General features: G+C 53.2%; 1 long non-coding RNA gene and 3 pseudogenes across 3 annotated transcripts; all 4 read right to left on the reverse strand.

The window, feature by feature from the left end:
* Positions 1 to 660: 660 nt before the first annotated feature.
* LOC142866586 (uncharacterized) lies at positions 661 to 779 on the reverse strand (annotated as a pseudogene).
* A 2,097-nt stretch (positions 780 to 2,876) lies between these two features.
* LOC142866538 (uncharacterized) lies at positions 2,877 to 2,995 on the reverse strand (annotated as a pseudogene).
* Positions 2,996 to 16,443: 13,448 nt separating this feature from the next.
* Positions 16,444 to 16,562, reverse strand: LOC142866539 (uncharacterized; annotated as a pseudogene).
* A 2,933-nt stretch (positions 16,563 to 19,495) lies between these two features.
* LOC142866413 (uncharacterized) lies at positions 19,496 to 23,791 on the reverse strand. Of its 3 annotated transcripts, none has more exons than XR_012916392.1 (3): positions 21,539 to 23,791; positions 20,586 to 21,418; positions 19,496 to 20,360 (listed from the first exon to the last, which is right to left on the reverse strand). It is a non-coding gene; the product is annotated as an uncharacterized LOC142866413 (long non-coding RNA). The 3 variants fall into 3 exon arrangements; XR_012916393.1 differs by having other exon boundaries at positions 20,586 to 22,529; positions 22,650 to 23,790; XR_012916394.1 differs by having other exon boundaries at positions 20,586 to 22,160; positions 22,387 to 23,790.
* Between the last annotated feature and the right edge of the window lie 10 nt (positions 23,792 to 23,801).

The raw sequence follows: 23,801 nt of genomic DNA on the forward strand, positions 1-23,801 counted from the left end.
TGGTGAAATCCCCATGAAATCTACAAGACTTTGAGGGAGCTTGGGGATCTCTCCTCCCATGTAGGAAGCCCCAGAGGGGGGAAACGCGATTTAACTCGGGGCCTCTCGATCTTTCAAGGGTACGCGAATCAGCTGGGGATCTCCTTAAAGATCAGGTTCTGATCCAGTCGCTCCAGGGTCAGGGCTTGGAGACTTTGCATTTCTAACCTGCGCCCAGGACATGGTGACACTGCAGCATCCTGCAACAGATTCGGGTCTGCACCATCCTCCAAGAAGGCTCCATCCACGTCTCTACTCCGTTGTCACCTCCTCAGAGAGCCCTTCCCCTGGCAACCACCTCTGGAACCCCGGATGTTGTTACCAGAAGGAGAGCAGGAATCCTGTCTGTTGGGTTCTTTGCAGAATCCCTAGCCCGCACTTCCTCCAGCATGTCGGTTCCCACAGAGCAGACCTTTGGTCTGAGACCTGACAGTCCAGATGGCACGCATGCTGCCGTGTGGCGGCGGTGTCGCGGCTTGGGACAAGAGGAGGCCCCACGGTGCGGGCTGGGGCGCCAGGCACCGCGCGGGCGCTGAGGGTGGGGGTGACCCCCACCCCGGGCCGCCGCCGCGCTCCCAGAAAGGGGACAGAACAAGAGGCAAAAAAAAAAAAAAAAGCAGCAGCCTGTGGCACCCGGTATTCCCAGGCGGTCTCCCATCCAAGTACTAACGAGGCCCGACCCTGCTTAGCTTCCGAGACCAGACGAGATGGGGGGCGTTCAGGGTGGTGTGGCCCTAGACGGCGGAGGGCGCCCCTGCCCCGCTCAAGAAGCCGAGCCTCTCTGCGCTTCCCCGCCGCCTCCTCCCGCCCCAGGCCCCCCGCCGGGCTGGGCCCTGCCTGTTGAGTTCTTTGGCCGGCGGGGGTCCCACGGGCTCCCCAGGACGGTGGTGCCATGCGGGGTGGGGTAGGGGCCTGTCCACACACACACACACACAAGATGCACCTCCATGGCTGGACCCCCCAAGGTGGAGACCTTCAAACCCCCCTCCTCTCCTCACCTCGCCTCCTTCACCTACCCGCCCCCACCCCCAGCACACCGCTGCTGACTGTGCACGCGAGGGCGCTCCCCTTCGTCGCAGGGGCCGCTCTCCCACACAATCCCTTCCAGCTGCGCCCCCGCCATGAGTGTGGGCTGCCGCCTATCCGCCCAGGCCAGGGCTGGGGCACAGCCCATGGGGGAGGGGAGCGAGTGTAGGGACATCTCTCAGGACGTGTGCCATGGGTGGGGTGAGGTGGGGTGGTATCGGGGGCACCGAAGAAAGCAGTCCCCTCCGTCTCCTACCTCTGGAAAACCACCAAGCCTTTGGAGAACTGCCGGCACCGCTACCGTGGGGACCAGGCCCCTACTCTGTGTCCTCCTGTGGCCCAGTCCAAGGGGCCTGGGCCTGGCCGGGGGTGGATTGGACCCCAACCACCCTGGGGTGTGGACTTGCTAAAAATGGGCGATTAGATATTGGATTCGAGGTTCATTTAGGTCATTTCACTAATGAATGCATGTAAAGAGTTTCCTAATCCATTTGTGAGGGTGGCAACTGAGAGAGAATTTTAAAGCTGGCAGAATAGGCGAGGGAAGGCAGAGGAAATTCCCAAACCCAGTAAAGAAGACTTTCCCGAAACGGAAGGAAGAAAGTAGCAAACAAACAAACCGGCGCGCTGCCCGGTTCAGAGTCTGCTCGCTAGAGAAACTACACTGACGAGGTTCACCCGTGGGTCCCAAGTGGCATTCAGAAGAGCGAGGCCTGCAATCTAGGCAAAAGACACCTTCAATCGGGTGTCTGTGGCGGCACAATTCACAATTGCAAACTTGTGGAAGCGACCCGGGTGCCCATCGATCCATGAGTGGATTAATAAAATGTGGCACGTGGACACCACAGAGTGCTATTCAGCTATGACGGACAGTGGTGACAGGACACCTCTCATGTTCTCCTGGCCAGAGCTGGAACCCATCCCAGTAAGCCAAGTAAGTATCCCAAGAATGGACACACGAGCACCACGTGCGCGCGCTAACCAGAAAATTGGCACGAACTGGTGGACAACTAAGTGGACACAGAGGAATCACCTTCATCGGGTGGGTGTCAGGCGGGTGGGGGGAGGGGAGGGGCATACACCTCCATTAGGAATGGGGTGGGTGCGCACCGACTGGGGGATGGGCGCACTCGAAGCTCTGACCCGAGGGGGGAGGCTTGGAGAGGGCAACGTACCTGACCTTAACATTGGTACCCCCACAATACGCTGGAACAACATGAGAGGTAAATGAATAAGAACACAGGGGGGAGGGGGGCACGGGCAACACATGTCACCTTAATACTTGTACTCCCATCATCTGCTTGAAAAGAGAGAGAAAAGAAAATGCAATAATAGAGGTAAGAGACACTTTTTAAAAATAATGAATCCGAAGAGAAAAGTAAAAGGAGGCCTGTGGAGCAGGTCTGGGTGTGACTCCGGATCCCCCAACATCAGGTGCCACCACCAAAGATTCCTGCGTGTAGCCCATAGAACCCCAAAAGCAACGGGACGAGTTCTGGTCACATACTCCCTCAAAATGACATCCTGGCCTTCTTCTGGAACTCCCTCCCCTCTCAGATTCTCAAGATTTCCTCCAGCATGTCGGTTCCCACAGAGCAGACCTTTGGTCTGAGACCTGACAGTCCAGATGCCACGCATGCTGCCGCGTGGTGGCGGTGTCCCGGCTTGGGACAAGAGGAGGCCCCACGGTGCGGGCTGGGGCGCCAGGCACCGCGGCAGGCGCTGAGGGTGGGGGTGACCCCCACCCCGGGCCGCCGCCGCGCTCCCAGAAAGGGGACAGAGCAACAGGCAAAAAAAAGAAAAAGAAAAAAAGCCTAGGGCACCCGGTATTCCCGGGCGGTCTCCCATCCAAGTACTAACGAGGCCCGACCCTGCTTAGCTTCCGAGACCAGACAAGGTTGGGCGCGTTCAGGGTGGTGTGGCCCTAGATGGCGGCGGAGGGCGCCCCTGCCCCGCTCAAGAAGCCGAGCCTCTCTGCGCTTCCCCGCCGCCGCCTCCCGCCCCAGGCCCCGCGCCGGGCCGGGCCTGTTGGGCTCCGAGGGACGGGGGTGACGGGCGGGGCGGGGCGGGGGGGCTGTCTCTCTATACACACACACACACACACTCACTCACACTCACCAAGATGAACCACCCCGGCTGGACCCGCCAAGGTGGAGAACTTCCAGCCCCCCTCCTCTCCTCGCCTGGCCTCCTTCACCTACCCGCTGCCCACCCCTAGAGCGTCACCACTGCTGCCGGCACCGCCTCCACCGCCGCCGCTGACTGCACACGCGCCAGGCACTCGCCCTTTGACCCCAGCCAGGGGCCGCCCTCCCCCAAAACCCCTTTCAGCTGTGCCCCCTGCCTTGTGGGTGGGCTGCCGCCTATTCCCTCAGGCCAGGGCTCTGGCACAGTGCAAGGGGGAGGGGAGCGAGTGTATGGGACGTCTCTCTCTGGGGATGTGTCCCATGGGTGGGGTGGGGTGGGGTGGCATGGTTTGTGGGGCGCTGAAGAAATCAGTCCCCTCCATCTCCTACCTCTGGAAAACGCCCAAGCCCTTGGAGAACTGCCGGCACCGCTACCCTGGGGGCCGGGACACTGCTCTGTGTCCACCTGTGGCCAAGTCCAAGGGGCCTGGGCCTGGCCGGGGCTGCATTGGACCCCGACCACCCTGGCGTGTGGACTCGCTAAAAATCGGCGATTAGATATTGGATTCGAGCTTCATTGAGGTCATTTCACTAATGAGTGCACCGGAAAGAGTTTCCTAATCCATCTGTGAGGGTGGCAACTGAAAGAGAATTTTAAAGCTGACAGAATAGGCGAGGAAAGGCATAGGAGATTTCCACACCCAGCAAGGAAGCCTTTCCCGAAATGGAAGAAAGAAACGAGCAAACAGAGACACCGGTAGCCCGCCCGGATCAGAGTCTGCCCCCGAGAGAAAGCACCCTGACCAGGTTCACCCGTGGGTGGGTGGCGAGCTAGCGGCATTCAGAAGAGCGAGGCCCGCAGTCTGTGCGGAAGACACCTGCACTCGGATGTGTGTGGCGGCACAATTCACAAGCAGCTCTAGATGTTAAACCAAGGAGAAGCCAGGTAGTTCCCAACGCCCCAGGTGTCCTCAGCCCACGACTGGCTGCTGTGGGAATGCGAAGCCCGGCTCCTTGTCTCAGAGTGGGGTTCCCAGGAGGATCAGGCTGAAGCTGGGACTTGGCCTCAAAGTGTCCCCTCGCATGGCCACCCCCTTCCCCTTCCTGCTCCTCTACTTCTGGTGCCCCTCCATCCAGGGGCCAGACCTTAAAGAGTCACCCGCAAGAGAATCCTGGTCCCAAAGGAGCCTTCTGGGGGACCGGTGCTGAGAGAGGTTGTGGGCATGGCCCGCTGGGGCTCTGCCCGACCCAGGGCTGAGAGATGCCACCTCCCAGCTCTGGGTCCCTGCAGGAAGTGTTGGCAAGCACAGGGCCAGTCCTCCAAAGGCCCAGGTGCAGGGAGCCCAGGCCAAGCAGCCTGTGGAAGAAGCCACATGCCGTGCCACCCCGGGAACAGGACTGCAGGCCCGGCCCTTCACACCGCCTCCTCCTCCTCCTCCTCCTCTTCCTCCTGCTCCTCCCCCCCCCTGCCTCCCACCCCCCGACATGGCGCAGGGCTCAGGGACACCTCAGACTCTTGCTACCCAAAGTGCAAAGAGCATCAGTTTCTCCTCCAAACCCCCCGCCCAGCAGACCACGTTGTCCAGCCAGACCCGGGCCTCCCTGGGGTGCCCAGCACAAAAGTGCAGACACCCACCGGACCCACAATCTCAGTTTCGGATGTTTTTGCCACTCTAAGGACCCGCAGGCCAGCTGGGCCTTCAGGCAGGACAGAGAGCCCCGGAATCTGACGTGGAGAGCTGCGTGTATGTCCCCATCAGGAGGCGGTCCCCACCTCCACGGCTCTCCCCTTGCGGGGAGCGGCAGCTGCAGGGCCTCAGGGAAGACACCAGGCTGGGCCCCTGCGGCACAGCGGGGGCACGTCCCCTGCAGGCGACTTAGGGATGGCTGCTGGAGACTGCTGAGGCCACCCTGCTGCTGGGTTTCTGGAGGGCTTCCTGGAAGCAGTGTCCACACCATGCCCTTGGAAGGCCCAGGCGACGGAGCAGCCGGTCAGGCAGGGGCCGAGGACGGTGAGAGGCCGGGCAGGAAGGAGCATGTCAGGCAGGGGCAGAGGATGGTAACAGGCCGGGCGGAAGGAGCCGGTCAGGCAGGGGCCGAGGACAAGGACAGTGACGGGCCGGGTGGGGAGGAGCCAGTCAGGCAGGGGCCGATGTGATGGCCCGGCCGGGGAGGAGGGTGTCAGGCAGGGGCAGAGGATGGTGACAGGCCGGGCGGGAAGGATCCGGTCAGGCCGGGGCCCAGGACAGTGACAGGCCTGGCCGGGGAGGAGCGCGTCAGGCAGGGGCAGAGGAGACGGGCTGGGTAAGGGTTAGGGTTACAGTTAGGGCACAATTCACAATCGCAAAGATGTGGAAGCGACCCGAGTGCCCATCCATCCAGGAGTGCATTGATAAAGTGTGGCGCGTGGACACCACGGAGTGCCATTCGGCTGTGAGGAGCAGCGGTGAGCGGGCGCCTCTCGTGTTCTCCTGGCCAGAGCTGGAACCCGTTCCAGTAGGCCAGGTGTCCCAAGAACGGACACACGAGCACCACGTGAGCGCGCTCACCAGCAAATTGGTACGAACGGATGGACACTAAGTGGACAGAGAGGAATCACCTTCATCGGGTGGGTGTCGGGCGGGTGGGGGGAGGGGATGGGCATCCACATCCATTAGGAATGGGGTGGGTGCGCACCGACTGGGGGATGGGCGCACTTGAAGCTCTGACCCGAGGGGGGGGGGCGGGCGGGGAAAGGGCGATGCACCTGTGGATGGAAAAAATCCAAGCCCTGAAATATTTGAAAGAAGTTTATTTTGAGCCAAATTTGAGGACCGTGCCCTGGAGCCACTCTCAAGTAGCCTTGAGCAAGTGGGCTCGCTGTAGCTGGGTTATAGTTTAGTTTTATATATTTTTAGAGGGACAAAGGTTATAGGCAAGGTCACAAATCAATACATGAGAGGCATACATTGGTTTGGCCCGAAAAGGTGGGACATCTCGAAGCGGGGGCTTACAGGTTATAGGTGGGTTTAAAGATTCTTTGGCTGGCAATTGGCTGAGAGGGTTAGACTTTATCTAGAAGACCAGAAAGGATATGCTTACTTTAAGATAAGGTTGTGGGCACTCTGGGAGGTCCAGACAGGAGGGCATTTTAAATTTACAATAGGCGCCTGCTAGGATGTTTTAAGATGCTTTAAATTAAAGAATATGCACCTGCTAGGATGCTCAGTTAAGACATTTTAGATTTATGATAGGCAACTGCCAGGATGCTGGAGTTAAGACAGGGGCTTCTTATCTTTTAGGTGATGTTAATGCCATACCAGAATCAGGTCAGGAAGTAAACCACTGCTTCGTTTGGTTAACAAAAGCCGCTTTGTGGGAATTTACCGTTTGTCAGCCTAACCCTGCTGGCCTCCTTAGGAAGGAGTTTTTAGCAAAAAATTAGAGTTTAGTCCTCAGTTCCCCCTGTTGGCCAAAGATCATTCCATGGAATGCATGTGTAGGCCAACAACCAGCATGAGGTCCCATGGCGCTAGGAAGGCTCATTTTTAGGGTTGTCTATCTGGTCCCAGGGTGCTAGGAAGGCTCATTCCTAGAGTTGCCTATCTGGTCCCATGGTGCTGTAGAATAGGCGGTGTTATATCTTAGGGGAGGGACTTGACTCTACTTGATTTAGTAGCCAATTGTTAAAAGGGGCCAGATAGAGTCAGGCCTGGGTCTTAGTCTAAAAACACGTCTTGGACCAGATCTATTTTGCAAGCTATCATGATCTGGGCCTTTGATTGATTTTTTTTTCCTTTTTCTGTATCTGGTATAGCATTTACAAGAAACATATAATAATAATATGGCAATGAGTGTCATAAAAGTACTAAACAGAAGGTGCCCAGGAAAGTCATAGGTAGAATGAGAAGGTAGCAAGCAGCCTAACCAGCAAAAAAATCCTCTGCATGCATCATCATATTTTTTAATCAGACTTATAATATGTTTATCTTTTTTATCAACAGTCAATTGAACTTTATGGTAAATTTTATTTGAGGATTGTAAAACTGATACCAATTTGGAGTCTAATAAGTTTAATTTTTCCTCTGGCCAATTAGTCTCCATAGGTATAACATCCTGAGGAGGGTATAAATTGAATTTGACAAACATTTGATCTTTAATATTTAAATTATTATAGGACTTGTTTACAGTTAGCAAATTTATTTTTCTCACCACCTTTGTGTTACACCATATACTAGTATTTAGGAGGGAAAAGGAGGCTTTGTTACAAAAGAAATCATATAATTCTATAATGTCATTTTGTTTTTTCTCCCAGCAAAAACGGCCCTTTTTCATATACCAGATGTTATGTTCTATGGGGGTGGATACTAGGGGCCAAATCTGGGAGAAATCAGGGTTTTAAGTGTTTTGAGGGCATAGCCATTTTCCTTTTTTATTTTTACAATCTGAGAGGGAAATGGGATGCCAGGTGTTTTTATCAGCTAAAATAGCCCATCGACTTTTTATGGGAAGTATTTTGGTATTATTGACAATGGTTTTAATGCCAGCTAGTTGAACTACAGGATATTGTTGAGCCTCATTTAACTTTGGTGCCAGAATTTTTAAAATATAATGTTTAAGATTACATCTACCATCTAAAAATTTTTATAGATTTGGGGAACCATATATTTTCCATAGGTGCCTAGATTGAGCCTTAGCACTGAGTATTGTAGGCCATTGTTTTATAGCCCCTTTAGATTCTATTTGTAATAACATGGACATGAGTCCTTGTTGGGTCAGAGCACATGCTCGCTCCCACCTCTGGGTTTGGGCGTATGTCTTTAGGGTTTGTCTGGTCTCTTCTATCTACTTTATTAGACCTGCATTATCTTTTAGGGCAGCTTTCCATCCCTTTTCTTTTTTTTGGAACAGCATTTTTTTTATGTGTTCTATTTTTGAGAGGGAATCTTTTTTTAGGGAATGTCTCTCCTCATTAGCTGCGAATTTAGCTTGCCCCAATATACCTAACCCAGCTCCAATTTTTCCCGTGAGATCGCGTTTTAGTCTTTTGGATGGCCAATTTTGGTGTATCCACCAGGAATGCTGTTGCCATTGTATACTAATGCCCTCAGTGCAATTCGGATAAATGGAGTTAACCCAGAACCGCTGGGTATCCCAGACAATTGTCAGACGGGTGGAGGTTACCCCTAAGTATGCCTTTGTCTGAGTGTGCCATGAGGCTTCCCAGAGGCGCCCTTGTCTTAGGGTGGAATTTGTACTGTCAGGGACTTCTGTCCACCAACTGACTCCCATAAATAGTTTTTTATGGGCAGTGTCAGTGTGGTTGGTGCTGGACAAGGGCATCCAGCCACAAGCACAGGGCTGGTGGTTGTCTGGGCAGCTTATGCTGCGACAGTTTACACAGGAAGCTGCTAGGTTTCTCCCATCATACCCAGGCAGTTGTCTGAGTTTGTCATCACCCATGTCTATTGTGACACAGTATTTTATCTGATTAGATCTCCTCAATAATCGTCCTGAGGCATTATTCGGTAAATATTCCTGCAGGGCATTATACTTGGTTAAGGCTTTATAATAGAGGTAACCTGCAAAGGGGGCCCCTCTAGGGAGATTTACAGTGGAACTGTTCCATTCAGTGGCCTTCATTTCATCCTGATCTATGTCATACCAAATGATATGATTTTTACCGGCAGGGAAGGTAGTGAGATTTGCAGGAAGCCAGGAAAAATCTTTAGGTTTAAAGAGAACAGGAGTGTGGGGTAGGCAGATAGGGGAAATTATGGGAAGGAGGATAATCAGGTGAAATATTTTTTTAATCTTAACAAGGAAATTTATAACCATATCCATTTAGAAAGTTATACCAAGGGAGATTTTACAAATCCCAAACAACCTCTTGGGGGTCTTGGTTAAGGCATTTAGGGTTTGCAGCAATATACTCTATAGCAAGTAAAGTAAGAATGAGAGTTATTTTAGGGTTCATGAGGACTGGCCTGGTCCAATGTCTTGGGAAGACTGTCCGCTTCGGTTGTTGCTTTGGACGTCGCTTTGGAGGCCGATTGAGACTCAGATGTTTTCTGAAGTCGTAGGCGGGTGTCAGAGATTAATTTAGAAGTCCAGGTGTGGTCGGGAGCGTGGTCAGGCACTCGTTTTAGATGTGAGACATGAATCCAAGAGGCGACCCCCTTTAATTTTGCAGCACAAGAGTTAGTTAAGAGTACCTGGTAAGGTCTTTTTTAGCGAGGTTGTAAGGAGTCTTTTAGTTGGTGCCTTTTCCAATAAACAAAGTCACCTAGCTGTAATCCATGATCCTTGGGGTCTTTGGCTCCCGTAAGCTCACTGTGGAAAGACTCTGTTATCATCTTTGCATTATTTGTTAGAGCTTTAAGTAGTCCCTGACAATAATGTAGTATTTCTCCTTTAAGTAAGGCTGGCTCATATAAGCCCTCGTCCAGCCTCATAGGTCTCCCTGTTATTATTTCATAAGGTGATAGACAGTGCTTCCCAAAGGGAGAGGATCTAAGGTTAAGCAAAACCAGTGGGAGGGCTTTTGGCCAGGGGAGGTTAAAGGCCTCAGTTAATTTAGCTAATTGAGTTTTTATTGTGCCATTTGTTTGTTTTACCAACCCAGACGACTGAGGATGATGGGCACAATGGAAATGTTGTATTATGGGCCAAATTTTGCAGATGGATTGGATAATTTGTCCAGTAAAGTGAGTTCCACGATCACTGTGTAACTCAGAAGGGATTCCCCAAACTGGAATGATTTTTTCCAGCAGTATTTTGCCTACTGTTAAGGCAGTAGCCCTCCGACAAGGAAATGCTTCTACCCAATGGGAGAACATGCAAACCAGGACCAATACATATTTGTAATTCTGGGATGGTGGCATCTGGATAAAATCCAGTTGCCAAACTTTAAATGGTCCTGCAGGCAAAGGAAAGTGGCCTTGGGAGCCATGCAAAGGCTTGCCAGGGTTATGTTCTGGACATATAGTATAACGAAAATATACCTTTTGGGCTATTGTGGGGGATGGTTTTTAGAAATATTGTTTTTTTCATAATATCATTTTTTCAGGGGCCCAGTGAGTCATTTTATGAATGAATTGAAGGAGAGGAAATTGTGCACCTAAAGGAACTATAGGTTTTTTGTTGGGACCCAGCCACAACTCCCTATTTGGGTCAAATACACCTCCCTTTTGCTGCCAGATTTGTTTTTTTTTTAGGGGTTGATGCCTGTTGGTACTGTAAAAGAATGTTAGTGAGAGTGTCGGTGGGTCAGAAAGGGCATTCTCGTACAGGACAGGTCATCTTTTCTAGGGCAGCATTCTTTGCTGCAGCATCAGCTAGATTGTTTCCCTTAGCTTTTTTAGTGTTATCTTTGGAATGCCCAGGAATTTTTATGATTGCCAGTTGTTTAGGCATTTGAATTGCTTTTAATAGCTCTGAGACTTGGTGCCCATTTCTTATAGGTTGTCCAGAGGAGGTAAGAAATCCTCTCTGTTTCCATAGCATGCCAAAATCATGGGCTATTTTAAAGGCATAGCGGCTATCAGTGTATATATTAGCTACCTTCCCTTCAGCCAAAATATAAGCTCTAGTTAATTCTATTAATTTAGCCATTTGGGCCGATTTTACTCCTTTGAGTTGGGCGCTTTTTATTATGTCTACCATGGAAGTGACAGCATATCCCGCCTGATAATGTCCCTGATGGTCCTTTAAATAAGAACCATCTGTAAACCAAATTAACTCAGCATTCTCGATAGGAGTTTCCTGCAAATCTGCTCTAGGAGAGAGTAAGATATCAGTTAGTAGACTGCAGTCATGTTTTTCCTCTTGCTCACCTGGAAGAGGGAGAAGAGTTGCAGGGTTAAGAATATTGCAGCGCTTCAAAGTGATGTTAGGGGCAGGAAGCAAAAGCACTTCATAGGAGGCAAGGCGACTTACAGAACAGTGTTGAGTGTGGTGAGAGTTTAGGAGAGAGTCCACAGAATGAGGGGCATAAATTATTAGTGGGGACCCCAGGACAAATTTCTCAATTTTTTTTATATAAAATGGCTGCAGCTGATATGGCTCTCATATAAGGGGGGTGTCCATTTGCTACTGGGTCTAACTGTTGGCTGAAATAACCAACTGGCCTGTGACTGTTGCCATGCTTTTGAGTTAATACTCCAAGTGCATTTCCATCTACTTCATGTATAAAAAGGAAAAAAGGAAGGCTATAGTTTGGGTGTCCTAAAGCAGGTGCCTGGGTAAGAGCCTGTTTTAAATCCTCTATATATTGCTTTTCACTTCCCCCCAGCATATTGGGTCTGGTTGGTGATGCTTTAGTTTTTTGTATAAGGGCTGGGCCATTAATGAGTAGTTTGGAATCCAACTTCTGCAGTAGCCTGTTAGCCCTAAGAACCCTCTTAATTGTTTTTTTGTTTTGGGCAAAGGAAAGGCCATGATGGTAGAGATTCTTTCTGGGTTTATAAGAAGTCCCTTTGGGGAAATTGTGTGCCCTAAGTATTTAACTTGGGGGAGCCTAAATTGTAATTTATCTCTGGACACTTTGTGTCCCTTCAAGGCAAGCTGTTGCAGCAGGTATATAGTGTCTTCTCTGCATTCACTCAGGGAGGGTGAACACAACAGCAAATCATCCACATACTGAATCAGAGTAGATTCATTTTGGAATACAATATCATCTAAATCTGCCTTTAATATTTGAGAAAAATATGTAGGACTTTCAGAGTAACCCTGGGGCAAGACTGTCCATGTACACTGGCGATTTTCCCAAGTGAAGGCAAAAAGATATTGACTGTCCTGATCTACAGGTGTGCAAAAGAAAGCACTGCACAAGTCAACGACAGAGAAGTGGCTGGCAGTGATAGGAATATTGGACAGTAAGGTGTGGGGGTTAGGGACGACAGGATGCCTCAGAACCACTGTTTTATTTATGGCTCTTAGGTCCTGAACAAACCGCCAGCCTTTCCCATTTGGTTTTCTGACTGGGAGGATTGGTGTGTTACAATCCTGGTGCAGGGTGTTATGAGTCCTTTATCTAAGTGGTCCTGAATGATTGGCTTGATTCCTAGTAAGGCTTCAGGCCTAAGGGGGTATTGTTTAATGTTTGGCAGGGGTTTAGACTCATCTATGGTGATCTCTATGGGAACTGCTGGCTTAATTTGTCCAATATCCGTGGAAGAGTTTGCCCATAGAGAATCTGGTATTTTGGATAAGAAAGGCTCTACGTCCCCCTGTTCAAAATCTCCATTAACCTCAGCAAGCACGATACTGCATGTAGGGTTTTGTAAGTCTTCTGTGTCTCCCAAATTGAGAATCATTTCTCCCTTCTGTGAAAATGAGATGTGGGCATTATGGGTCTCTAAGAAATCCCGTCCCAGCAGGTGTATAGGAGCACTATCTATTAAAAGGAAAACATGCTGTCCTATAAGCTCTCCCAATTGAAATTGGAGTGGATCAGATTTAAAGGCAACAATTGGGGAGTTTGAAACCCCTACCATTTGAATTTTTACTTTGAGGGAGAGGGTTTTTAATTAAGGTAGGGTTGAGGACTGACAGCGTGGCACCAGTGTCCACAAGGGCTCTGGTGTCTTTTTTATTTATGGATATTTCTATTTCCCCTAGAGTGTTTGTTAGAAGTAAGGGGAAAATCCTCTCTATTCCCTCGGAGCCTCCCTATTCTAGTTTTAAAGTTTTTTTGGTGCCTCCCTCTAAGGCCTTTTGCTCCTTTTGTGCAAGCACCCATTTAAGTTTTTTACAATCTTTTTTAAGGTGTCCCTTTTTTTTGCAGTAATAATAAATCACTTTCTCGGTGGCCAGCTGCGATCTCTGCAGGGGACGGAACCCCTCCAACCTTTTGACTTGGTTACTAAGTTGCTTTAGCAACTCATAATCTTGGAGGCCGTTTTCTTTTGCTTCTTAACTATTGTTTATGACAACTGGTCGGCTAGGATGACCAGGCTGCTAGTGGGCAGAGAAGCCCAGGCCACATTATTTTTTTTTTATCAGGGTCACTAATTTGTCGTCTAAGCCTTGTACAAATCCAGAATTTAGTAAAGTGTCACTTTTACCATGCTCAAAATTTTTAGGAGGTATCCCTGAATATTGTTTGAATGTTTTTTAAAACCTGTTATAAAAGTCAGGTATGGTTTTATTTGGGCGTATTTTACATTGTTGCACTTTTGCCCAATCTATAACTTTAGGGAAAATTTGTGGTAAGTTTTTATAGAGGCGGTCACAGAGCTCCCTGCATTTTTTTTTTATTTGCATCTATTTTATCAAAATCTTTTAAAGGTTGTTTTTAACCTGCTACCCTGAACCATTTTTTAGCTTTGTTTTTGGGGACTAGTAACTCAATTAGCTGATACAGGTCAGAGAAACCTGGATCATAGGTCTTAAGTGTTAATTGGAATTCTCTGGCAAACCTGAGGGGGTCTTGAGTTGGATCAGGGAACCCAGACACCAGAGCCTTTAACTCTGTCTTGGTCCAGGGTGTTAAGTGTTAATTGGAATTCTCTGGCAAACCTGAGGGGGTCTTGAGTTGGATCAGGGAACCCAGACACCAGAGCCTTTAACTCTGTCTTGGTCCAGGGTGTATATAATGTATTAGGGTCCCCTCTGCCAGTGGGTTTTATTTTAAAGGGAGCAACAACTATTTTATCTTCTTTTTTAGCTATTTTTGATCCTTTTACAGCTTGAGGCGAAGGAATAGGGGAAGGAAGGGGGAAAATGAAATCATCAGGATAAGGAAATTTAGAGAACAGAGGGTTAGGGGGAGCAGAAGGAGAGACAATTTTTGGAGCGTTCCTGATTTTAGAAGCGGCTTCTGCTAGTTTCTTTAATTCTGAGACAGCCTCAAGTATTTTTTTATTAACTTCCTGGAGGGAGGCAAGTTTATCATTCTCTCTTTTGGATGATTCCAAGTGCCAGCAATAGTATGATTTTTATTTATTTTTCTTAATTTGAGAACCTAGTTTTTTTAGTTTAGCGCGCAAGAAAACCAATTTGGGAATATTGAAAGTTCCCCATTTTGGAAACCTCAGACCTAGGTCATCTTTAGTAAGATCTTTCCATTTATATAAATACTTGCAAGTAGAGGAGCCATAATTATTAAACATAAAACCAGCTGGGGTGCCTGAAGGAGGTCGTTCTTTTTGCCTTTTCTCATTTTTACATAATTTGTTTCCCATTTTTTTTTTTTTTAAGAAGGAACCGAACTGTGGTCTAGGGTTTGGTGTAGTGAATCAGAGTGTGCTGCTTGTGGGTGGGGCTCCTCAGTGTTTCACCACTGAGTCGGTCCCACCCTCGTATGTGTCCCAGTTACTCTCTTTGGGGGTCTAGTACCTCTGAGAGGGCTCAAAACGCCAAGTGATCAGCTCTTATGCGCGTTTTCTGGACGAGCCTTTTTTTAAATTAATTTGTTGGGGGTTCCCTGTGGGGCTACTCGCGCCTCGGGGAATCGCCCCAGGCAACTCCCAATCAGGACTCTGGTCATCCAGGGCTACCTTAGGTCTGGGAGGAGTAAGCTGCCCCTTATCTTTGGAGCTGAGAAACTCAGTCTCTCATTTATCTACGAATAGGACAGTTGGGTTCCTTACGCAAATATGCAGACAAGCCAATCGAAATTGGTCTCTGAGAGGAAAAAGGCAGCAGAGAAAGCCCGTAAGAGTGCACTTTTACATCAAATTAGGATCCCAAACAACAATTTTTAGGAAGAGAACAGACAGATCAGAATAAACCGGGACCTTTGACCAAGAGTGGGAGGTCCGGATCTCAGGAGGACTTACCTGTTCCCGCCGGAGGAGTGGCTAGAAGTCAGAAGGGCTTCAATGGGCCTGTGCTGATACCTTAGCTCCGGATTCCGGCGACTCCTTCGGGGGTCCCGAGTCTTCTCTGAGATCCTGCCGACTACGCCAAAATTGTGGACGGAAAAAATCCAAGCCCTGAAATATTTGAAAGAAGTTTATTCTGAGCCAAATTTGAGGACCATGACCCGGAGCCACTCTCAAGAAGCCTTGAGCAAGTGGGCTCGCTGTAGCTGGGTTACAGTTTAGTTTTATATATTTTTAGATAGACAAAGGTTATAGGCAACGTCACAAATCAATACATGAGAGGCATACATTGGTTTGGCCCAAAAAGGTGGGACATCTCGAAGCGGGGGCTTACAGGTTATAGGTGGGTTTAAAGATTCTTTGGCTGGCAATTGGCTGAGAGGGTTAGACTTTATCTAGAAGACCAGAAAGGATATGCTTACTTTAAGATAAGGTTGTGGGCACTCTGGGAGGTCCAGACAGGAGGACATTTTAAATTTACAATAGGCACCTGCTAGGATGTTTTAAGATGCTTTAAATTAAAGAATACGCACCTGCTAGGATGCTCAGTTAAGACATTTTAGATTTATGATAGGCAACTGCCAGGATGCTGGAGTTAAGACAGGGGCTTCTTATCTTTTAGGTGATGTTAATGCTATACCAGAATCAGGTCAAAAAGTAAACCACTGCTTCGTTTGGTTAACAAAAGCCACCTTGTGGGAATTTACCCTTTGTCAGCCTAACCCTGCTGGCCTCCTTACCATTTGCCAGCCTAACCCAGCTGGCCTCCTTAGGAAGGAGTTTTTAGCAAAAAATTAGAGTTTAGTCCTCACACCCACCTTAACATTGGTACCCCCACAGTTCGCTGGGGGAAAATGAGAAATAAATGAATCAGAAAACAGGGGGGAGGGGGGCACGGGCAGTACATGTCACCTCAATACTTGTACTCCCATAATCTGCTTGAAAAGAGAGAGAAAAGGAAATGCAACAATAGAGATAAGAGACACTTTTTAAGAAAATGAATCCGAAAAGAAATGTAAAATGGGGCCTGTCGAGCAGGTGTGGGTGTGACTCCGGATCCCCCAACATCCAGTGCCACCACCAAAGATTCCTACAGTGTAGCCCATAGAACCTCCAAAGCAACGGGACGCATTCTGGTCACATACTCGCAAAAAATGACATCCTGGGAATTCTTCTGCAACTCCCTCCCCTCTCAGACTCTCAAGGTTTCCTCCAGCATGTGGGTCCCACAGACCAGAGCTTTGGTCTGACACCTGACAGTCCAGATGGCATGCATGCTGCCGCGTGGCTGCGGTGTCGCGACTTGGGACAAGAGGAGGCCCCACGGTGCGGGCTGGGGCGCCAGGCACCGCGGCAGGCGCTGAGAGTGGGGGTGACCCCCACCCCGGGCCGCCGCCGCTCTCCCAGAAAGGGGACAGAACAAGAGGCAAAAAAAAAAAAAAAAAAGCCCAGGGCACCCGGGATTCCCAGGCGGTCTCCCATCCAAGTACTAACCAGGCCCGACGCTGCTTAGCTTCGGAGATCAGACGAGATGGGGCGCGTTCGGGGTGGTGTGGCCCTAGACCGCGGAGGGCGCCCCTGCCCCGCTCAAGAAGCCGAGCCTCTCTGCGCTTCCCCCCGCCAGCACTGACCCACACTGGGCCGGGCCTGTGGAGTTCCCCGGCCGGGTCTGGCGTGCTCCGCGGGACTGGCGTGGGGGGCGGGGCGGGGCGGTGGGGGGCCGTCCACACACACGCACAAACACACAATCACACACAGACACACACACACACACACACAGACACGATGCGCCTCCACGGCTGGACCCGCCAAGGTGGAGACCTTCCAGCCCCCCTCCTCTCCTCACCTCGCCTCCTTCACCTACCCGCCCCCACCCCCAGCACGCCACTTCTGCTGACTGCGCACGCGCGGGGAGCTCGACCTTTGCCCCCAGCCAGGGGCCGCCCTCCTGCACAAGCCCTGTCAGCTGCACCCCCGCCCTGTGCCTGAGCTGCCGCCTATTCCCCAGGGCCAGGGCTGGGGCAAAGCGCATGGGGGAGGGGAGCGAGTGTAGGCGCGTCTCTCGGGATGTGTCCCATGGCTGGGGTGGGGCGGGGTGGTTTGGGGGGCGCTGAAGAAATCAGTCCCCTCCATCTCCTACCTCTGGAAAACCCCCAACCCCTTGGAGAACTGCCGGCACCGCTACCATGGGGGCCGGGACCCTGCTCTGTGTCCTCCTGTGGCCCAGTCCAAGGGGCCTGGGCCTGGCCAGGGGTGGATTGGGCCCCAACCACCCCGGGGTGTGCACTTGCTAAAAGCCGGCGATTAGATATTGGATTCGAGCTCCATTGAGGTCATTTCACTAATGAATGCACCGAAAAGAGTTTCCTAATCCATCTGTGAGGGTGGCAACTGAAAAAGAATTTTAAAGCTGACAGAATAGGCGAGGGAAGGCATAGGAGATTTCCACACCCAGCAAGGAAGACTTTCCCGAAATGGAAGAAAAAACAAGCAAACAGAGACACCGGTAGCCCGCCCGGATCAGAGTCTGCCCCTGAGAGAAAGTACCCTGACCAGGTTCACCCGTGGGTGGGTGGCGAGCCAGCGGCATTCAGAAGCACGAGGCCCGCAGTCTGTGCAGAAGACACCTGCGCTCGGGGGTGTGTGGCGGCACGATTCCCAAGCAGCTCCAGATGTTAATCCAAGGAGAAGCCAGGGAGTTCCCAACGCCCCAGGTGTCCTCAGCCCAAGACTGGCTGCTGTGGGAATGCGAAGCCCGGCTCCTTGTTTCAGAGCAGGACAACCAGGAGGTGTGATGTACACACCGGGGTTCCCAGGAGGATCAGGCTGAAGCTGGGACTTGGCCTGAAAGTGTCCGCTCGGATGGCCACCCCCTTCCCCTTCCTGCTCCTCTACTCCTGGTGCCCCTCCATCCAGGGGCCAGACCTTAAAGAGTCACCCGCAAGAGAATCCTGGTCCCAAAGGAGCCTTCTGGGGGACCCGTGCTGACAGAGGTTGTGGGCATGGCCCGCTGGGGCTCTGCCCGACCCAGGGGTGAGAGATGCCACCTCCCAGCTCTGGGTCCCTGCAGCGGAAGTGTTGGCAAGCACAGGGCCAGTCCTCCAAAGGCCCAGGTGCAGGGAGCCCAGGCCAAGCAGCCTGTGGAAGATGCCACATGCCATGCCACCCCGGGAACAGGACTGTAAGCCCCGGCCCCTCCCTCCTCCTCCTCCTCCTCCTCCTCCTCCTCCTCCTCCCCCCCACATGGTGCAGGGATCAGAGACACCTCTGACACTTGCTACCCAAAGTGCAAAGGGCATCCGTTGCTCCTCCAAACCCCCCGCCCAGCAGACCGCGTTGTCCAGCCAGCCCCCGGGCCTCCCTGGGGTGCCCAGCACAAAAGTGCAGACACCCACCGGACCCTCAATCTCAGTTTTCGGGTGTTTTTGCCACTCTAAGGACCCGCAGGCCAGCTGGGCCTTCTGGCAGGACAGAGAGCCCCGGAATCCGACGTGGAGAGCTGGGTGTATGTCCCCATCAGGAGGCGGTCCCCACCTCCGTGGCTCTCCCCTTGCGGGGAGTAGCAGCCGCGGGGCCTCAGATAAGACACCAGGCTGGGCCCCTGCGGCACAGGGGGAGCACGTCCCCCGCAGGCCACTTAGCGAGGGCGGCAGGCGGACGGTTGGGTTGCGCGAGACACTGCGGCCACCCTGCTGCCGGGTTTCTGGAGGGCGTCCTGGAACCAGCGTCCACACCAAGCCCTTGGAAGGCCCAGGCGACGGAGGAGCCCCGTCAGGCAGGGGCCGAGGACGGTGACGGCCCGGGCGGGGAGGAGCGTGTCAGGCGGGGCAGAGGACGGTGACAGGTACAGGCTGGGCGGGAAGGAGTCAGTCAGGCAGGGGCCGAGGAGGAGACGGGCTGGTTAAGGGTTAGGGTTAGAGTCAGGGCACAAGTCACAATCGCAAAGACCTGGAAGCGACCCGAGTGCCCATCGACCCACGAGTGCGTAAATAAAATGTGGCGCGTGGACACCACGGAGTGCTATTCGGCTATGAGGAGCAGCGGTGAGGGGGCACCTCTCGTGGTTCTCCTGGCCAGAGCTGGAACCCGTTCCAGTAAGCCAAGTATCCCAAGAATGGACACACGAGCACCACGTGCTCGCGCTCACCAGCAAATGGGTACGAACCGATGGACACCTAAGTGGACACAGAGGAATCACCTTCATCGGGTGGGTGTCGGGCGGGTGGGGGGAGGGGAGGGGCATACACATCCACTAGGAATGGGGTGGGTGCGCACCCACTGGGGGATGGGCGCACTTGAAACTCTGACCCGAGGGGGGAGGCTGGGAGAGGGCAACGCACCCGACCTTAACATTGGGACCCCCACAATACGCTGGAACAACATGAGAGGTAAATGAATAAGAACACAGGGGGGAGTGGGGCAGGGGCAACACATGTCACCTTAATACTTGTACTCCCATCATCTGCTTGAAAAGAGAGAGAAAAGAAAATGCAATCATAGAGATAAGAGACACTTTTTAAAAATAATGAATCCGAAGAGAAAAGTAAAAGGAGGCCTGTGGAGCAGGTCTGGGTGTGACTCCGGATCCCCCAACCTCCAGTGCCACCACCAGAGATTCCTACGTGTAGCCCATAGAATCCCAAAAGCAACGAGACGAGTTCTGGTCACATACTCCCTCAAAATGACATCCTGGCCTTCTTCTGGAACTCCCTCCCCTCTCAGACTCTCAAGGTTTCCTCCAGCGTGTTGGTTCCCACAGAGCAGACGCTGTGTGGATCTGGCCATATCCACACACCCACGGGAGACAGGCAGGCAGAGCGCTGTGTGGAACTGGCTGTGTCCACACACCCACGGGAGACAGGCAGGCGAGACGCAGTGTGGAGCTTGCTGTGTCCACACACCCACCGGAGATGTGCAGTTAAGGCGCTGTGTGGACGTGGCTGTGTCCACTCACCCATGGGAGACAGGCAGGTAGGGCACTGCGTGGAACTGGCTGTGTCCACACACCCACGGGAGACGGTCAGGCAGGGTCCTGTGGGGATGTGGCTGTGTCCTCAATCCCAAGGAAGACGGTCTGGCAGGGTGCTGTGTGGGTCTGGTGTGTCCACACACTCACGGGACACAGGCAGGCTGGGCGCCGTGTGGACCTGGCTGTGTCCACACACCCATGGGAGATGGGCAGGCGGGGGCAGTGTGGAACTGGCTGTGTCCAAACACCAACGGGAGACGGGCAGGCAGTGTGCAGTGTGGATCTGGCTGTGTCCACTCACCCATGGTTGACGGACAGGCAGGGCACAGTGTGGATCTTGCTGTGTCCACACAACCACGGCAGACGGGCTGGCAGGATGCTGTGTGGATCTGGCTGTGTCCAAACACCCATAAGAGACAGTCAGGCAGGGTGTTGTGTGGATTTGGCCGTGTCCAGACACCCACGAGAAACAGGCAGTAAGGGCGCTGTGTGGAACGGGCTGTGTCCACACACCCATGGGTGCCGTCAGGCAGTGCGCAGTGTGGAACTTGCTGTGTCCACACACCCAATGGAGATGGGCAGGAAGGGCGCTGTGTGGATGTGGTTGTATCCACTCACCCACGGGAGACAGGCAGGCAGGGCGCTGTGTGGATCTGTCTGTGTTCACACACACATGGGAGACGGTCAGGCAAGGTGCTGTGTGGATCTGGTGTGTCCACACACTCACAGGAACCAGGCCGGCTTGGGGTCATGTGGATCTGCCTGTGTCCACACACCCATGGGAGACGGGAAGGCTGGGCACTGTGTGGAACTCGCTGTGTCAACACACCCATGGGAGACTGGCAGGTAGGGCGCAGTGTGGATGTGGCTGTGTATACTAACCCGCGGGAGACAGGCAGGCAGGGCGCAGTGGGGAAATGGCTGTGTCCACACACCCACGAGAGCCGGGCAGGAAGGGCTCTGTGTGGAACTGGCTGTATCCACTCACCCACGGGAGACATGCAGGCAGAGCGCAGTGTGGATGTGGATGTGTCCACTCACCCACGAGAGACGGGCAGGCAGGGCGCAGTGTGGATCTGGCTGTGTCCACTCACGCATGGGTGACGAGAGGGCAGAGCGCAGTGTGGAACTGGCTATGTCCACACACCTACGGGAGATGGTCAGGCAGGGGTCTGTATGGAACTGGCTGTGTCCACACAAACACGGGAGACGAGCAGGCAGGGTGTAGTGTGGATCTGGCTGTGTCCACTCACCCATGGGTGACCGGCAGGCTAGGCGCAGTGTGGAACTGGCTGTGTCCACTCACCCATGGGAGACGGGCATGCAGGGCTCAGTATGGATGTGGCTGTGTCCACTCACCAATGGGAGATGGGCAGGCAGGGCTCTGTGTGGAACTGGCTGTGTCCACTTACTCACGGGAGACGGGCAGGCAGGGCGCAGTGTGGATGTGGCTGTGTCCACAAACCCAAGGGAGATGGTCAGGCAGGGCGCAATGTAGATGTGGCTGTGTCCACTCATCCACGGGAGAAGGGCAGGCTGGGCGCCATATGGATCTGGCTGTGTCCACTCACCCATTGAAGATGGGCAGACAGGCCGCAGTGTGGATCTGGCTGTGTCCACTCACCCACGGTAGACGGGCAGGGAGGGCGCTGTGTGGATCTGGCTGTGTCCGCTCTCCCATGTGTGATGGGTAGGCAGGGCGAAGTGTGCAACTGGCTGTGTCCACACACCCACCGGAGACGGGCAGGCAGAGCGCAGTGTGGATGTGGCTGTGTGCACTCACCCATGGGAGACGGGCAGGTAGGGCGCAGTGTGGAACTGGCTGCGTCCACACACCCAAGGGTGACGGGCAGGCATGGCGCAGTGTGTATCTGGCTGTGTCCACTCACCCATATGACACGGGCAGGCAGGGCGCAGTGTGGATCTTGCCGTGTCCACACCCCCACGGGAGACGAACAGGCTGGGCGCCGTGTGGATCTGGCTGTGTCCACACACCCATGGAAGACGGGCAGGCAGGGCTCTGTGTAGAACTGGCTGTGTCCACACACAGACGGGAGACAGGCAGGCAAGGCGCAGTGTGGATCGGGCTGTGTACACTCACCCACGGGAGATGGGCAGGCTGGGCACCATTTGGATCTGGCTGTGTCCACTAACCCACGGGAAACATGCAGGCAGGGCGCAGTGTGGAAATGGCTGTATATACACACCCATGGGAGACAGTCAGGCAGGGTGCTGTGTGGATGTGGCTGTGTACACACACCCACGGGAGACAGGCAGGCTGGGCGCCGTGTGGATCTGGCTGTGTCCACACACTCACGGGAGACGGTCATTCAGGGCGCAGTGTGGATGTGGCTGTGTCCACTGACCAACGGGAGAAGGGCAGGCAGGGCACAGTGTGGATTTGGCTGTGTCCACTCACCCACGGGAGAAGGGCAGGCTGGGCGCCGTGTGGATCTGGCTGTGTCCACACACCCACGGGAGATGGGCAGGCAGGGCGCAGTGTAGATGTGGCTGTGTCCAATCACCCAAGAGACGGGCAGGTAGGGCGCAGTGTGGAACTGGCTGTGTCCACACACCCACGGGAGAAGGGCAGGCAAGGCGCAGTGTGGAACTTGTTCTGTCCACACACCCACCAGAGACAGGCGGGCAGGGCGCAGTGTGGATGTGACTGTGTAAACTCACCGACGGGAGACGGGCAGTCAGGGCGCAGTGTGGAACTGGCTGTGTCCACACACCAAAGGGACAGAGGCAGGCAGGGCGCAGTGTGGATCTAGCTGTGTCCACACACCCAAGGGAGACGAGTAGGCCGTGCGCTGTGTCGATCTGGGTGTGTCCACACACACATGGGGGATGGTCAGACAGGGTGCCAGACCTTTGGTCTGAGACCTGACAGTCCAGATGGCACGCATGCTGCCGCGTGGCGGCGGTGTCGCGGCTTGGGACAAGAGGAGGCCCCACGGTGCGGGCTGGGGCGGCAGGCACCGCGGCGGGCGCTGAGAGTGGGGGTGATCCGCCGGACCGCCGCCCCGCCACGCTCCCAGCAAGAGGACAGAGCAACAGGCAAAAAAAAAAAAAAAAGCCTACAGCACCCTGGATTCCCAGGCGGTCTTCTCCACATCCAATAGGGAGGGGGTGGGTGCGCACCGACTGGGGGATGGGCGCACCTGAAGCTCTGACCCGAGGGGGGAGGCGGGGAAAGAGCAATGCACCCGACCTGAACATTGGTACCCCCACAATCCGCTGGGAGAAAATGAGAAATAAATAAGGAGACGGGGGGAGGGGGGCACAGGCAACACATGTCACCTCAATACTTGTACTCCCATCATCTGCTTGAAAAGAGAGAGAAAAGAAAATGCAATAATAGAGATAAGAGACACTTTCTAAGAAAATGAATCCGAAAAGAAAAGTAAAACGAGGCCTGTCGAGCAGGTCTGGGTGTGACTCCGGATCCCCCAACCTCCAGTGCCACCACTAGAGATTCCTACGTGTAGCCCATAGAACCCCAAAAGCAACGGGACGAGTTCTGGTCACATACTCGCTCAAAGTGACATCCTGGAATCCTTCCGGAACTCCCTCCCCTCTCAGACTCTCCAGGTTTCCTCCAGCGTGTCGGTTCCCACAGACCAGACCTTTGGTCTCAGACCTGACAGTCCAGATGGCACGCGTGCTGCCCCGTGGCAGCGGTGTCCCGGCTTGGGACAAGAGGAGGCCCCACGGTGCGGGCTGGGGCGGCAGGCACCGCGGCGGGCGCTGAGGGTGCGGGTGATCCGCCGGACCGCCGCCCCGCCGCGCTCCCGGCAAGGGGACAGAGCAACAGGCAAAAAAAAAAAAAAA

The sequence above is a fragment of the Microcebus murinus genome, unplaced genomic scaffold (assembly GCF_040939455.1).
Source record: "Microcebus murinus isolate Inina unplaced genomic scaffold, M.murinus_Inina_mat1.0 scaf006_hap2_Mmur4.0, whole genome shotgun sequence".
In the NCBI taxonomy this organism is placed as follows: Eukaryota; Metazoa; Chordata; class Mammalia; order Primates; family Cheirogaleidae; genus Microcebus; species Microcebus murinus.